This window comes from Protopterus annectens, chromosome 7.part1 (genome assembly GCF_019279795.1).
Source record: "Protopterus annectens isolate FY-2018-M chromosome 7.part1, PAN1.0, whole genome shotgun sequence".
In the NCBI taxonomy this organism is placed as follows: Eukaryota; Metazoa; Chordata; order Ceratodontiformes; family Protopteridae; genus Protopterus; species Protopterus annectens.
Genome location: NC_056740.1, coordinates 337,971,181 through 337,986,078, shown reverse-complemented (window position 1 = coordinate 337,986,078; position 14,898 = coordinate 337,971,181). Strand labels below are relative to the sequence as shown.

The 14,898-nt window shown below is 44.8% G+C and overlaps 1 protein-coding gene across 1 annotated transcript in view; it reads right to left on the bottom strand.

Annotated features, from left to right (window-relative positions):
- SLC25A20 (solute carrier family 25 member 20) overlaps positions 1 to 14,898 on the bottom strand; it is a 377,462-nt gene that overhangs the window by 104,972 nt on the left and 257,592 nt on the right. The gene's annotated exons all lie outside the window — the stretch shown is intronic.

Genomic DNA, 14,898 nt, shown 5'->3' with positions numbered 1-14,898 from the left:
ATGTGCTATCCATTTGGAGATTGTTTTGAAATGGCCTTGCCCTCTGCCCCTGATGCAAAGCTGACTAGTAACTGGTCAGATTTCCTGAAGGGCTATCAAGGTAGAATCTGAGCTATCTGTGCATGTAAAAGAAGTGCAGGATCATTTCCCCTTTATTTTGAGGATTAGGGAAGAAGGTTGGCAAATGAATAGATTGGTTAAGAGCCACACTGGACACCACTTTAGGCATAAAGGAAGGGTTAGTCCTGAGGGAAACCCTGTCAGCATGGAAAATAATGAAGGGTTCCACAGCCATAAGTGCTTGCAGCTCAGAGACTCTTCTAGCTGAAGTGATGGCCAGAAGCAAGGCTGTTTTCCAAGAGAGGAATTTTAACTCTGCTGACACTGCAGGCTCAAACGGGGGTAAGCGTGAGCTTTGCCAGTACAAAGTTAAGGTCCCAAGCAGGGGTGGGTGCTTTCCTTGGTGGCCTTAAGTTGTTTGCCCCCCTCAGGAGCTGTTTGATAAGAGGGAGACAGAACAGAGGTGGTTCAGTGTTGTAATGAGCCAAAATGGCAGAGGCATGGATCTTAATGGAGGAGAAGAATAGGACTCTGTGGAGTAGGTCGGCTAGGTACTCCAGGATTAGAGGCAAGGAGGACAGTGCTGTGTCCTCTCCTTTAGGCTGAGTCCAGGAACAATACTTTTTCCACTTATCAGCATATGATTTCCTTGTACTGGGTCTTCTGGCTTCAAGAATGACGTCCAGTACCTGCTTGCTTAGGCTGGTCACTGGGGCAGAGTTTAAGGAATAAGCTAGGCTGCAAGATTCATTGTTTGCAGTTGTAGATGCAAGGTGTGTCCCTCTTGCTGCTTGAGGAGGGTTAGGATCTGGGGTAGGTGCCAGGGTGGTACCAGTGACAGGCTGCACAGTAGTGGGTACCATTGCTGGTGTAGCCAGTGTGGAGCAATCAGGATTGTTCTTGGTTTGTCCTGTCTTATCTTGAGTAATATTCTTGAGAGAAGAGGCAGAGGGGGAATGCATAGATTGAGAGGTTTTCCCATTGGAAGGCTAGGGCATCCACTTTCCAGACCCTGCTGTGAGGCGTCCTGGTGCAGAAATTGCTGAGCTGGTGATTGCAGGGGGAGGCAAAGAGGAACACCTCTGGGGTCCCCCATTTCTGGATTAGAATACTGAAGGTGCTGGAGTCTAATTGCCACTTGTGTGGATCTAAGAGATTTCTGCTCAAGTCGTCTGCCAGAGAGTTTTGTTTGCCTGGCAGGAATTGAGTTTGCAAATGAATCTGCTTGTCCAAGGCCATGTTCCACAGGGCCATGGCTAGCCTGCAGAGTGGGTAAGAGTGTGTTCCCTCCTGCTTGTTGATGTACCACATAACTGTGGTGCTGTCTGTTTTTATTAGCAGGGGTCCTGGTGAGAGTAGGGACCTGAAAGCTGTCAGAGAGTGCTGAACAGCTAGCATCTCTTTTTGGTTGATGTGCAGATGAGACTGACTTGGGCTCCAGTGGCCCTGAATACACTTGTCCAGGTGTGTCCCCCAGACATAGTCTGATGCGTCTGTGGTTAGGATCTGGGCGGCGTGGGGTTGAGTAAAGGGAAGTCCCTTGTTGTGGATGCACGCTGTTGCCCACCAAAGGATCTCAGTCCTTAGACAAGGTATGATAGGCATGACAGTTTCCAGGTCCTGAGAAAGTTGGCACCAAAGACAAGTACCACTGAAGTTTCCTCATACGCAGTCTGGCATATGGAATTAGTAGGATGCAAGAGGCCATAAACCCTAGGGCCTGCAGGATATTCCTTGTGGATAGCTGAATTCTGGTGGCCATTTGAGCGAAGTAGCCTTTCAGATAGGCTTGCATTTCTGGAGTAAGGAATGCCATCTGGGATGCTGTGTCCAAACTTGCTCCCAGGAATACAGTCTTTTGACTGGGGACTAGTTTGATTTCTTTTCATTGATAGTGTACCCCAGGGAGGTTAGAAGTTCTTTACAAATGTCAGGTGCTGCAACAGCTGTTCCTGTCTGCCTGAATCTGCCAATCGCCCAAGTATGGGCAAATTTGAATTATTCTCTGTCTGCAATAAGCAATGGCTGGAGCCAAGCATTTTGTGAATACTCTGGGAGCAGTGGATAAGCCAAAGGGAAGTGCAGAAAACCGATAATGCATAGATCCTGCCATGAAACATAGCTATTTCCTGCATGAGTCAATGATAGGGGTGTGCAGATAGGCTTCTTTTAGGTCTAGGGTGGCTAACCATGCATCTTTGGACAGCATAGGAAGAAGCTGCTGAAGGGTGAGCATTTTGAATTTTGGTACCACCAAGAAGGTGTTTAGAGTGGAAAGATCTAGGATTGGGCGCCAAGTGCGTGCCCTCTTTTCTGAGTACCAGGACAAGTCTGGAATAGAACCCTTGACCTATCTGTTCTGCGGGAACAGGATGAATTGCCCTTATGGAGAGCAGGGCTTGAATTTGGTTTTGTCCCTCTGCCCACTGGTTTTGAGGATGGTCTGGGAACCCTTTTGGGGTTGGCAGTGAGTGGAAGTAAAATTTGTACTCCTGGAATAGAATGTTGAGGGCCCATCGGTCTTTGGTGATGGAGGCCCAGTTTTTTGCACGATGGGAAAGTTTTCCTCCTAGGGGCACAAGAAGTTGGGCAGAAGTGAGGAGAGGAATTGAGAAGTCATAGTGAATTATTTCCGTAAGGGGGTGTCTTAGCACTCCCTGTTTTTGAAGTGGAGGCACTCCATTGCTTAGATCTCTGCATACCCTGAGACTGAAGTCTGGGGGGTCTGTTATCCACTGGGTCTAGTTTGAGATGGCCTTGAGGGGGCTGGAAAGGACCAATGTTTCGAAGGGCGGTGCCTTCCGAATCTAGGAGGCTGCACGTGCAAGAAATCTTTGACTGTCTGCATAATTTTAGCCTTTTCTTCCTTTTTTTACAATCTCTTCTGCTTTGATGCCAAACAGATTGTCCTTGTTCAAAGGAGCATCTAGTAATTTTGATTTGACATGGTCTGGCAAGGTCTGTTCCTTAAGTCAAGCATGCCTTGTCAGTACAGAACCAGTGACTGCTGCCCTGCAAGATGCTACTAGGGCGTCAAAACCACATTGCAAAGTATGCTTGCTGACTTGGCTTGCAGAATGCATAAGCTCTTGTAATTCTTTATTTTCTGCACAGTCTGTAAAGGTAGCTAATTTTTGCTTAATAAGTTCCATAATATGTTGCTGATATTTCAGCATGTGAAAAAGGCAATTCAATGTCCTAATGGCAAGAGTTGCAGAGGTGTATACTTTTCTTCCCCATCGGTCTAAAGCTCGGGAATCCCTGTCCAAAGGAGTGGGATTCTTAGCTGTAGTTGCTTTTATACCTTTTGGCCCCTGGGAAATGACCTCAGGGTCAGCAGTAGGATTTTTGAAAACAAATTTGTGAGAATCAGGGACTCTGTAGTACCTGTATGGTTTTCTTGGAGCAGGGAGTAAAGTATCAGTAGTTAGGCTAGATTCCATAAAGACATCATCCACAACATTCAGAACTGGAGGTATTGCTAAAGGTCTATGTTGTGGGAAATCTAGAAATTTTCTGAGTCTCTTTTTGGACTGAGGATAGTCTTGGCATTCCCAGTGGAAATGCTCTCTTAAAGTACGTAGGGCAGAGGGAATGGATTCCTCTGCATCTGAATCCTCATAAGCAGATAAAGGCATGTCTTTATATTCAGAAACCTCCGAGTCGTCGGACTCTTGGTCTGTTAAAACTGCTGGGTACAGGTCTCTTTCTTTTAGCAGGAGAAGGCTGGCTTCCCCTAATCAGCATAATCAGGTCTTCTGCCATTCCCAGTGGAAATGCTCTCAAAGTATGTAGGGCAGAGGGAATAGATTCCTCCACATCTGAATCCTCATAAGCAGATAAAGGCATATCTTTATATTCAGAAACCTCAGAGTCGTCGGACTCTTGGTCTGTTAAAACTGCTGGGTACAGGTCTCTTTTTCTCTTAGCAGGAGAAGGCTGGCTTCCCCTAATCAGCATAATCAGGTCTTCTGCCATTTTAAGCATTTGATTTTACAGCAAGGAAACAGATGCTTGAGTTTGGATTGTCGTTTTTTTAGATGTAGCTTGTACTCTTGGCCTTAGAAACTCAGTAGTTTTAGTCAGAACTGAAGACTCAAAAGAGGTCATTGGTATGTGTTGCGTATCGGTAATGCGAATAACTTCCTCAGAAGCCGGTGCCTGCACAGCGGCTCCGGACCCATCCCAGGTAGAGACATCCACAGGTTCTGTAGTCAAAGAAGAGTCTTGTGGCATATGGGACTCCAAACAGGTCTCCGTAGCGGCCTGCAAATCCATCGAAGCAGGCATCAGGGACTGCGAAAGCACCTCACTGAGTATCAGCCTGTGCAGTCTGTCTCTGTCTTTATCCTTATGTTTTTTCGGTAGTCGGATGGCTTACCAAAGCCATTTCTGAATGCGGAGATCTAGAGCGAAAGTATTTAGCGACAATAAGGGCCAGATACATACTTCGGGCATTGAACAAACCACAAAACCGACAGCGAAGTACGTCGTGGTCTGGGCCTAAACATGTGATGCAGTAAGAACGGAAATCTCAGTGTCGTATTTGCTTTCCACACACGAGACAATTGTTAACTTTTTCTGACATCGGTTAGAGCAAGAAAAAGGGATCCCCTATGGGGTACTTAGCTTTAGAAGACTTCAGGATGATTCAGTTCGGAAACGAAAACTCAGGTAGCGGCCGACCGGCACTCGTGCGAACTGCTTCGGCTTCGGGCTACTCGGCAAGAAAGACTGATGTAATGGCATCAGCTGCCTGTTTTTATACCGCTGACATCAGTCCTGGAGAGACAGCAACCAACGCAGAAATACTAAGTCTCTGGTATTCGGGCCAACTGAGGGCTACCTGCAGGCAGATATCCCAAGTCTGATGACTGCAACAGTGAAACACAAAGAACATCCATGGCCTTAAGCTCAACGCCAAAAAATGTGTCTTCATCCCCTTTGGGAAAAACCCGGTTCCCTTGAATTACCACACTGATGGTAGTCCACTGAACACAGAAGGCGTTATAAGAGATCTGGGAACACAGGTTGACAGCAACCACTCTTTTGACTACCACATTGCCACAGTGGTCAGAAAGTCCTTCTATGTAGCACATCTCATTACTAAGGGTTTTGCATCCAGAAAGAAAGAGGTCATTGTCTCTCTCTACTCTTCCCTCATTAGGCCAATCATAGAGTACAATGCCCCATTTGGCATGTACCTCACTAGACACCTGCAACAACTGGAGAGGCCACAAAAGTACCTCACAAAGAGGATCCTCTGCGTTAAACACTTGTCCTATATGGACAAGACTCAAAAAACTCCAACTATTCTCGGTCTCATATTGCCTACTTAGAGGCGATCTCTGCTTGACTTACAAAGCCATGTCTGACTCAGCTCCGTTAGAAATGCTACATCTAAAGAAATCCCAATCCCTCTGCACCTCACTCTCCGGAGACCTCAACCTCATTATCACAATCAACAAAACATGGTGGAGGAACAGGTTCATAACCCAGAGACTGCCCATGCTATGGAACAGACTTGCCATACATGTCAAGCAGAGCACCTCACTGGCCCTCTTCAAGAGAGATCTTGATGAGTGGATAAGAAATAGAAAAGTCACCCCGGGGATCACTTCAGTGGCTCTACTCGACAGAGGCACTAGGAACTAAGGTTGGGTGGCATGATGCCAGGGTAATCCTATGGGCTACGCTTGTAAAGGCTCCAGGGCCATTAGCCTAATACATATCTATGAACCTATGATTTTTGAAAGATTGTGACTGCGGAGCTTTTCTCGTTGGGCCTCCTCTGAAAATGGGCACTTTCTGACCCGGTCAGACTTTCCCAGTAAACAAATGTTAAATAAATTACTCACTGTTCAGTCTTATTATTGCTTGTATTATATCTGCAATTACTTGCATTACATCTACTATTGTTTGCAAAAAAATGCAATTATGCCAGTATGTATTTATATGTTTATATTATTTTTGTATTCATAGCATATGGAGCTTTTCTCCCCAGACCTCCAATGAAAATGGGTAATGTGCCCAGTAGGACTTTCCTGGTAAACCAAAACAATAAATAAAAAAATATTTGAGTTTTGGAAGAAGAGAAGAACATCAGTTTAGCTTTCAGCATTAAGTGTAAGGTGAGCAGTATCTATGTACTGTTCTACTGCTGAGCAGGATTCCTGAGTAATGGTCTGTAGCTATCCAAATGAGTGTGCAGAGTAAATGATTACAGCATCGTCTGCATACTGAATCATTTATTTATTTACATTTGATAACCGGGCAGTATCCAACTGGTCCAGAAGCCCATTTTCAGTGGAGACCCAAGGAGAAAAGCACCAAGGAAGATTACATAAAGTACAGTTTTGTACCTACCATAAATGTAGATGTCCGAACAGGATTGCATCTGCAGTCCTTACAAATGGGTTGTCCTGTCGTCAGGCAGCCCTTCGGTCGGCCGGATTCCAAAGTCTGGGTCTGGCCTCGGCTGGTGTCGCACTTCACCCGACGTCATAGCTGCAGTTCTTCGGGTATAAAGGCATCAGCCGACACCATTTTCCTCAGTGTTTCTTGCCCCAGATGCCAGTTGCCCTCTTGGATTGCTAAATTTTTGGATAAATGCCAATGTTTCCAAATAGTAGAAGGCAAACACAAAAAATAATCATGTATGTACATATATACAAACAAATACACCATAAGAGATCCCCCCCAGCTAGCTATTAGGTGGGCAAATACCCTAGGAATACCACAGAGGGGAAGGAGGGTGGGTAATCCTGACTGCAGATGCAATCCTGTTCGGACATCTACATTTATGGTAGGTACAAAACTGTACTATGTCCTTCAAGGATGCATCTGCAGTCCTTACAAATGGGTAGAATACCATAGCCAAACTAGGGGAGGAGGAAGAAGAAATTATGGTGTAGTTAGGATCCCTTGCAAAACAGCAGTGGCAAACCCTGCTCTGGATCTAGAGTATAAAGGTAAGTTATAATGCTTGGCAAATGTATGCACGGAGGTCCAAGTAGCAGCCTCTATAATGTCCTTGGTAGCCACTCCTCATAAGAAAGCTGTGGTAGTGGCTGTAGCCCTTGTAGAATGAGGCCTTATGTTCTGTGGAATTTGCTTTCCATGGTAGGAGTAACAGAATCTAATGCAATTTCCTATCCACTTGGAGATTGTCTGTTTGGAAATTGCTTTTCCTTCCCTTCCTGTTGCATATGCTGCCAGAAGCTGGTCAGTTTTTTCTATTGCCCTTGGTTCTGTCCAGGTAGTAGCATAACTGTCTATGTACATCCAAGGTATGCAGCAGTCTTTCCCCCCTGTTCTGTGGATTGGGAAAGAAGGTAGGTAGGTGGATTGCCTGGTTTAAAGACACTCTGGATACCACCTTAGGCATAAATGTAGGATTAGTTCTCATGGACACTCTATCTTGATGGAAGATTAGGAAGGGTTGTACTGCCATTAAAGCCTGTAGTTCCGAAACCCTTCTTGCTGAGGTAATTGCCAGCAGGAAAGCAGTTTTCCAGGATAGGTGTTGAAGATCTGCTGTTGCTGCTGGTTCAAAGGGGAGTGTCAATTTTTCTAGCACAAAGTTCAAGTCCCATGCTGGTAATGGTGGTTTCCTAGGAGGTTTTACATTCTTAATTCCTCTCAGAAACTGCCTGAGTAGAGGATGCGAAAAGACAGGGGGATCAAAGCTGTATTCTGCAGAAATAGCTGATGCATGTATCTTGATGGAGGAATAGGACAGGCCTGTATGGATAAGCTCTGCCAAATACTCCAGGATGTTGGCAATGTCTACCTTTGACACATCTTTGCCCCTCTCGGTACTCCAAATGAGAAACCTTTTCCATTTTCCTGCATAGTTCCTTCTTGTTGAGGGTCTGCGGGCCTCAAGGATAATGTCTTTAACCCTTTGGGATAAATCTGGGTTAGTTGCTCTTATGTAATGTTCCAGGCAGTCAGTTGCAGAGTTTTCAGGTTTGGATGCAGGATGTTGTAGTCGCTCTGAGTTAACATCAAAGGAATCAGGGGTAGTGTCCACATTTTCCCCCCAAGACATGCTCCTCAGTAATGGGTACCAATGTTGTCTTGGCCAATCTGGAGCTATCAGAATTATCCTTGGACGTTCCTCTTTGATTTTCAATAGCACCTTGTGCATCAAAGGAAGAGGTGGGAATGCATATGCTGTCAGGCCTTTCCAACTGAAGGATAGAGAGTCCACCTTCCAAGCAAGTGGGTGGTATGTCCTTGTGCAGAATTCTTGAGCTGGTGATTGAGTGGGGATGCGAATAGGTCTATTTGTGGCAGTCCCCATTTCTTTGTGATGGCCTTGATGATGTCCGGGTGTAGCATCCATTCGTGAGCATCCGAGGTAGTTCTGCTTAATATGTCTGCTAGGATGTTTTCTTTTCCCGGTACAAAAATTGCTTGTAACTGAATGTTGTAACTCAGAGCCATATTCCATAGGTCCAGAGCCATTCGGCATAGAGGGTATGAATGAGTGCCTCCCTGTTTATTGATGTACCACATGACTGTGGTGTTGTCTGTCCTTATCATCAAGTGGCCTTCTTGGAGGAATGGTCTGAAATTCTGGATTGCTAGTTTTACTGCCAGCATTTCTTTTTGATTTATGTGCAGGTGCAGCTGATCTGGAGTCCATAAGCCTTGTATGCACTTGTCCAGCATGTGGGCCCCCCAACCGAGGTCTGAGGCGTCCGTTGTGATGGTTTGGCTTGGTTGAATGCTGTGGAAGGGCAAACCTGGGTTTGACTGGCATGCCTGAGCCCACCATAGGAACTCTTGTTTCAGGCATGGGATTAGTGGTATTTCGGTTTCTAAGCTGTGCCTGTGTTGAGACCATAAATTCTTTAGGTACCACTGTAGCTTTCTCATATGCAGTCTGGCATGGGGGACCAGGATTATGCAGGATGCCATGAAGCCCAAGGCCTGCAGTACTTTCTTTGCTGTTAGTTTGTTCTGCGTTGTTAATGCCAAGAAGTAGAGAGGAAGTTGTTCTTGTTTTTCTGCAGTTAGGAATGCCATCTGTTTTACTGTGTCCAATTCTGCACCTAAGAAGGTTATTGTTTGGGATGGTATCAGTCTTGACTTTTTTATATTGACTGTGTATCCCAGGGCTTGTAGTAAGCAAATGACTCTTTGTAAGTCTTCTGTCAGCTTGTTTTTGTTGTCCGCTTGTATCAGGCAGTCGTCCAGGTATGGATAAATTTGGATTCCCTGAAGCCTGCAGTGAGCGATTACTGATGCCAGGCATTTCGTGAACACTCTGGGTGCAGTAGATAAGCCAAAGGGCAATGCTGAGAATTGATAATGCTCTGATCCTGCAAGAAATCTGAGGTATCTTCTGCAATTTGGTCGTATGGGGACGTGCAGGTATGCCTCCTTGAGATCTAGAGTTACCAGCCAATACTCCTTGCCCAGCATGGGAAGAAGTTGCTGTAGGGTCAGCATTTTGAATTTTGGAACAATGATGAATGTGTTTAAAGCGGACAGGTCGAGAATAGGCCTCCAATTTTTCTCTTTTCTTGGTACCAGGAAGAGTCTGGAGTAAAATCCTTGCCTTGTTCTATAGGTGGTACCCTTTCCACAGCTCTCATCTTTGCTAATTGAGCTATTTGTTTTAGAGCTTCTGTCTTTTGATTTGGTGGTAGGTTTGGCATTCCTATTTTTCCTGGTAAAGTGTGGAAATGAAACCTGTAGCCTTGGTCTATAGTTTGCAAAATCCACTTGTCTCTTGTGATATAGTGCCAGTTTTTTGAAAATAAGGCTAACTTTCCACCTAAGGGTGCTGCTATTTGTTCCCTGGTAGGCGGTGTCAGAGCCAAGTCACTGTGATTGTCCTGTTGCAGTGGTAGTGGTTGTGTCTGTGCCTCGTTGGTTGTTACCTTGCCACTGGCGTCCCTGTAGGCACCTCCTCTGGATTGATTGATGCCTCTTGAACGCCTATTCCTGTCTCTCTGAGTTTTAGAGGAGTCTGGAAAGGACCAATTTTTGGAAGGCCAGTTCCTGCTAAACCTTGGAGGCTGAACCTGTAAGAAATCTTTCACTGTTTGTACAGATTTTGCCTTCTCTTCCATTTTCTTCAGTACCTGTTGGGCAGGAGAACCAAATAAACTGACCTTATCCATAGGAGCATCTAATAGCTTTGCTTGAACATGATCCGGCAAGACCTGTTCTTTCAACCATGCATGCCTTCTTATAACTGTGCCAGTCATGGCTGATCTAAATGAAGCCTCCAGTGCATCATAGCCACATTTTAAGGAATGGTTACTAACCTGCTGAATGTTATTCACCATTTCTAGAACATATTTCTTATCTAAAGAATCATCAGAGGACAGTTTCTTAGTTAACTGATCAAGCATAAACTCTTGGTATTGGATCATATGAAACTGACAGTTCAATGCTCTAGCTGAGAGAGTAGCAGAGGTGTATACTTTTTTACCCCATCTCTCTAAGGACCTGGATTCCCTTTCAGAAGGGAGAGGGTTTTTCGCTGAGGTCGAAGCTACTGCCTTAGGCCCCTGGGAGATAGTCTCAGGATCTGCAAAAGGAGCCTTGTATAAATGGTGATGAGTGTCCGGGACCCTGTAGAACCTATCGGGCTTAGCAGGGGCAGGAGGTAAAGTATCAGGAGCAGTGCAAGCATCATTAAATGCATCATCCACAACAGGAAGAACTGGAGGTATAGCTAAAGGCCTATGTTGCGGTAAGTGTGTAAAGGTCCTAAGCCTTTTTCTTGAATCTGAGAAATCTTGTCCCTGCCATTGGAATTGCTCTCTCATGGCATGTAAAGTTTCCCCAAAGGAAAATTCCTCTGGTGGAGAGGCAGAAGGAATCGATTCTTCAGCATCGGAATCTTCATAAGTAGAAAAAGGAGCCTCTGGATGGTCTGTATTGTCTGTATCATCAGAAGAGTCATCTGAGGACACTGGCTCATGGGGCTCTGCTCTAGGTCTCTTTTCTGGAGGTTGAGAGGCCCTGTCTGGGTGAGATTGGGATCCCCTTATTAAAGAGATGAGATCCTCTGCCAGAGTAAGCATTTGGGAACTGGAACTGGGCCTGTGAGAGGGGGGCTTAACAGGCACAGACTTAGAAGTTTTGGCTGCTTTAGCCCTGGCAAAGGCCTTTATAGACACGGCTGCAGGAGGCCTAGCAGCACCACGTGCTGGGGTAGAAACATCCAAAGGGATGGTGTCCGATAATTCTTGTGAAACCACAGTAGTAGGTAAAACTTCAGAGGCCGATTGAACTAGGGTAGAAGGGGCCTCGGTAGTAGTCATGGATTCGGCTGAAGATTGAACCGTTTGCTCGGTTTCGGCCGAAACCGAGACACTCGCGGTTTGCTTAACCGTGGTTTCGGCCGAAACCGCGGACCGCGAGTGTCGGGCCATTTGTTTTCGTTTCTTAACAATTTGAGTAGTCGGAGGATCCGACGGCATTATGTACACAAAATCTGAGCCGAAAAACTGTTCAGCAAACTCCGACCGACGTCTAAGCGTTCGTCGGTTGAAAGAAGCACAGGCTAAACAAGCTGCTACGTCGTGGTCTGGGCCTAAACAAGGTAAGCAGTAAGAGTGGAAATCTTTATGAGGTATTTGTTTCCCACAAGTTAAACAGTTATTCACTTTTTCTGACATCGGCTGAGGCAAGAAAGAGTCCCCAACGGGTACTTAGCTTTTAGAAGTCTTGAAGTAGTATTCGGTAGTAGTAATCTCTGGATCTGACCGACCGGCACTTGCGAACAGCTTCTGCTTCGGGCGCCACGCGGCAAGAAAGACTGAGGAAAATGGCGTCGGCTGATGCCTTTATACCCGAAGAACTGCAGCTATGACGTCGGGTGAAGTGCGACACCAGCCGAGGCCAGACCCAGACTTTGGAATCCGGCCGACCGAAGGGCTGCCTGACGACAGGACAACCCATTTGTAAGGACTGCAGATGCATCCTTGAAGGACATTTATACATTTGTACATATGACAATTACAATAGGAGTTCAAATGCAAGCTCCTTGACATTGTATCCAAAAGCATATAACAATGGTAGTAAAATAAGCTTATACTATTCATACAGACAAAACAAATGTACATGTATTTTTTTCAGGATAACTTCTTCTTCTTACGGCTTTTCCCGGCCAGGGGTCACCACAGTGGATCACATGTCCACTCATGATTGGCAGTAGAGTTTTACAGTGTCGAGTTGCTAGCCCGGCGCCCAACCTTCCACGGAAGGCACACACACATGCAAGCACTCAAGCCTAGGGCCAATTTAGTGTGTCCAATCTACCTACAACATGTCTTTGGGATGTGGGAGGAAACTGGAGCCCCAGGAGGAAACCCACGCGACCACAGGGAGGACATGCAGACTCCACACAAAAGGCACCCGAGCAGAGGATCGAACCGGAGAACCTCTTGCTGTGAGGTGACAACGCTAACCGCTGCACCACCGTGGCTGCCCAATATCACAAAATGAAGCTAAGAAGGCACATTTGCCAAGAAATATTGACAATGGGTGGTAGAGAGAAGGAAGTTAGACAGTGGAGAGAGATGTGACTGAGTAAAGCTTATTTGTGTACACATTTCATAGCAAGAGCCCAAGAACAGACTCTTGGTGGACCACCTACACAGACTGGGAGGAAGGGGAGCATGTGTTTTGCCACCTCACTGTTTCAGTGTGATAAATTATCTCAACCGACCGACATTATCATGAGTTTGAATCAGTTTTGGGTGTAGAACAGTACTGAATGCCTGAAGAGATCCAAAAAAATGTCTGAGATTAGTTTGCCAGCATTACGAAGTTGGTTGACATTGTGTAGAAATGACAGCAGAGCAGTAGTGGTACTACAGTGGGAGAGGAAACTATGCTAAGTAGGTGAGAGAAGGTTAATGTTAAGTAAATACTAGAAGACTTCAGTGTGCATGCAGTGCCCCAGGACACTTGAGAGAGGAGGATGAAGTATTCATACAAGTCGGTAGCTCCCAGGGTCAGTAAAGTTTCCTCCCTTGTGAAATGATACGATGTTGGATTATTTCCACATTTCATGAACATACAACTTGATAATGGATCTACTTATGAGGATGGAGACTGGAAATTCTAAGTCCTCAGCTGCTGGCTGAATGTTATCAGCTGCTACAGCAGCCGACTTCAATTTAAGGATGAATTTCTTGATAGATGCAGTAGGGGTGTTTTTTTTAGTGTAAAAGTGTTTGCGGAGAATTTTCAGGTTGATTACAGTATAGTTAAAACCTGCAGATTTACTTATTGTGGTTGCTGTGCTAATGAAGTGGGAGTTAAATGAGTTTGCTACAGAGCTACGAGTATCACGTGCCATAGGACTAGGTGGAGTTTTTCTGTAAGGGTGAAGTAGGTTGTTAATGGTGGACACAGCAAGTCTTTCTTCCCTTTTTAAAATGGGCTTTTACTTGGTTCTGCAGAGAGCCATAGGGTCTGGCAATCTGGATGAGCTTTATTTTGCATACTTTACCTCCAAGTCTCATGACTTGTTTAGTGGCGCGAGTTAACTAGACAAATTAATTTCCAGACTTTTTTTTTACTGTGCATCTGAACAGGGGCATAAAGTTGGTCTATCCTGTCTCTCAATATACTCACTTTTATTTGTCTACACATAGAACCACTAAATGTGAAGATAATATACTTGCCTACTAGGAATTATAAGTAAACAGTCTGGGCGTATATTAGATACTCGAACTTTTAAAAGTTCGACTCTCATATGATCGACACCATATGAGCGAACTTTCAAATGTTTGCATACCTAATAAAAAAAAATAAACAAAAAAAAACCTACCTGAATGTTTTAAGCAGGGGGGCAAGCCCCCTTACACCGCCCATGTGGGGGGCTGTGCCCCACACACACCCTGCTCTTTACATATACCAACTCTGAGATCGCATTACAGTGCAGTAAACGGAAATCATCTCTACGGAGATCTCCGTTAAAACCTTCTAGCTTTCAAAAGTTCGCTCATATGGTGTTGACCATAACAGAATCGAACTTTTGAAAGTTCGTTCTTCTGATATAGACCCAAAAGTTCATAGGTAAATATTAGATCATCAGTCTGCACACTCACAAGCTGGCCAGCAACCAAAAGTCAGAATCAAACTCTGTATGTTGTATCTGTGAGGTAAAGACCTTAACCATTACGTCAGCCCCTCCCTTAGAATAAATGTGTTGACATAGGCAAATGCTAGTCCATCATTATGCAGACTATTACAAGCCTAGCCAATAACCAAAGGTCAGAATCAAACCCTGTGTCCTGCATCTGTGATGTACATACCTTAACTATTATGCCTAGCCCTCCCATGCATTCCAGATGATTACTTGCTGGGAAAAAAGTTAAACTTAAACTTTCTACAGACAACTTTATTCTTTATTTATCTAACTCAGAAAATGACTTGTAGGTTATTTTCAATGAGATGCAAACATTTAGGAGCTGTTCTCCAAGACAAATGTTATCATAACTGACTACATTCCTTGGCCCACAGCTGATAGAACATTTTCCCTTTTTTTCAGTCTCTTTGGCCCTTATAACTGAAGATGTGCAGAATTTTCTCAGAAGTGGAAAGGGTTGTGCAGACCTTCAACAAAGAGTTTGTTCTCCTCCTAATTTTACATGCCTTCCAGTGCATCTCCATGGCACCTACAACAGAGTTTTTGTTTAATAAACTTAAGATGGTTAATGATTTTATACAGGCCATAGAAAATACAAAATAAGCTGGACAATTATTAAACCTACCAACTTTGTTAAGGTGTCTTGGAGTCCCAGCCTGAATAAGTAAATGTAGCCACTGGAGCTTACAATGTTGAATTTTAAGGAC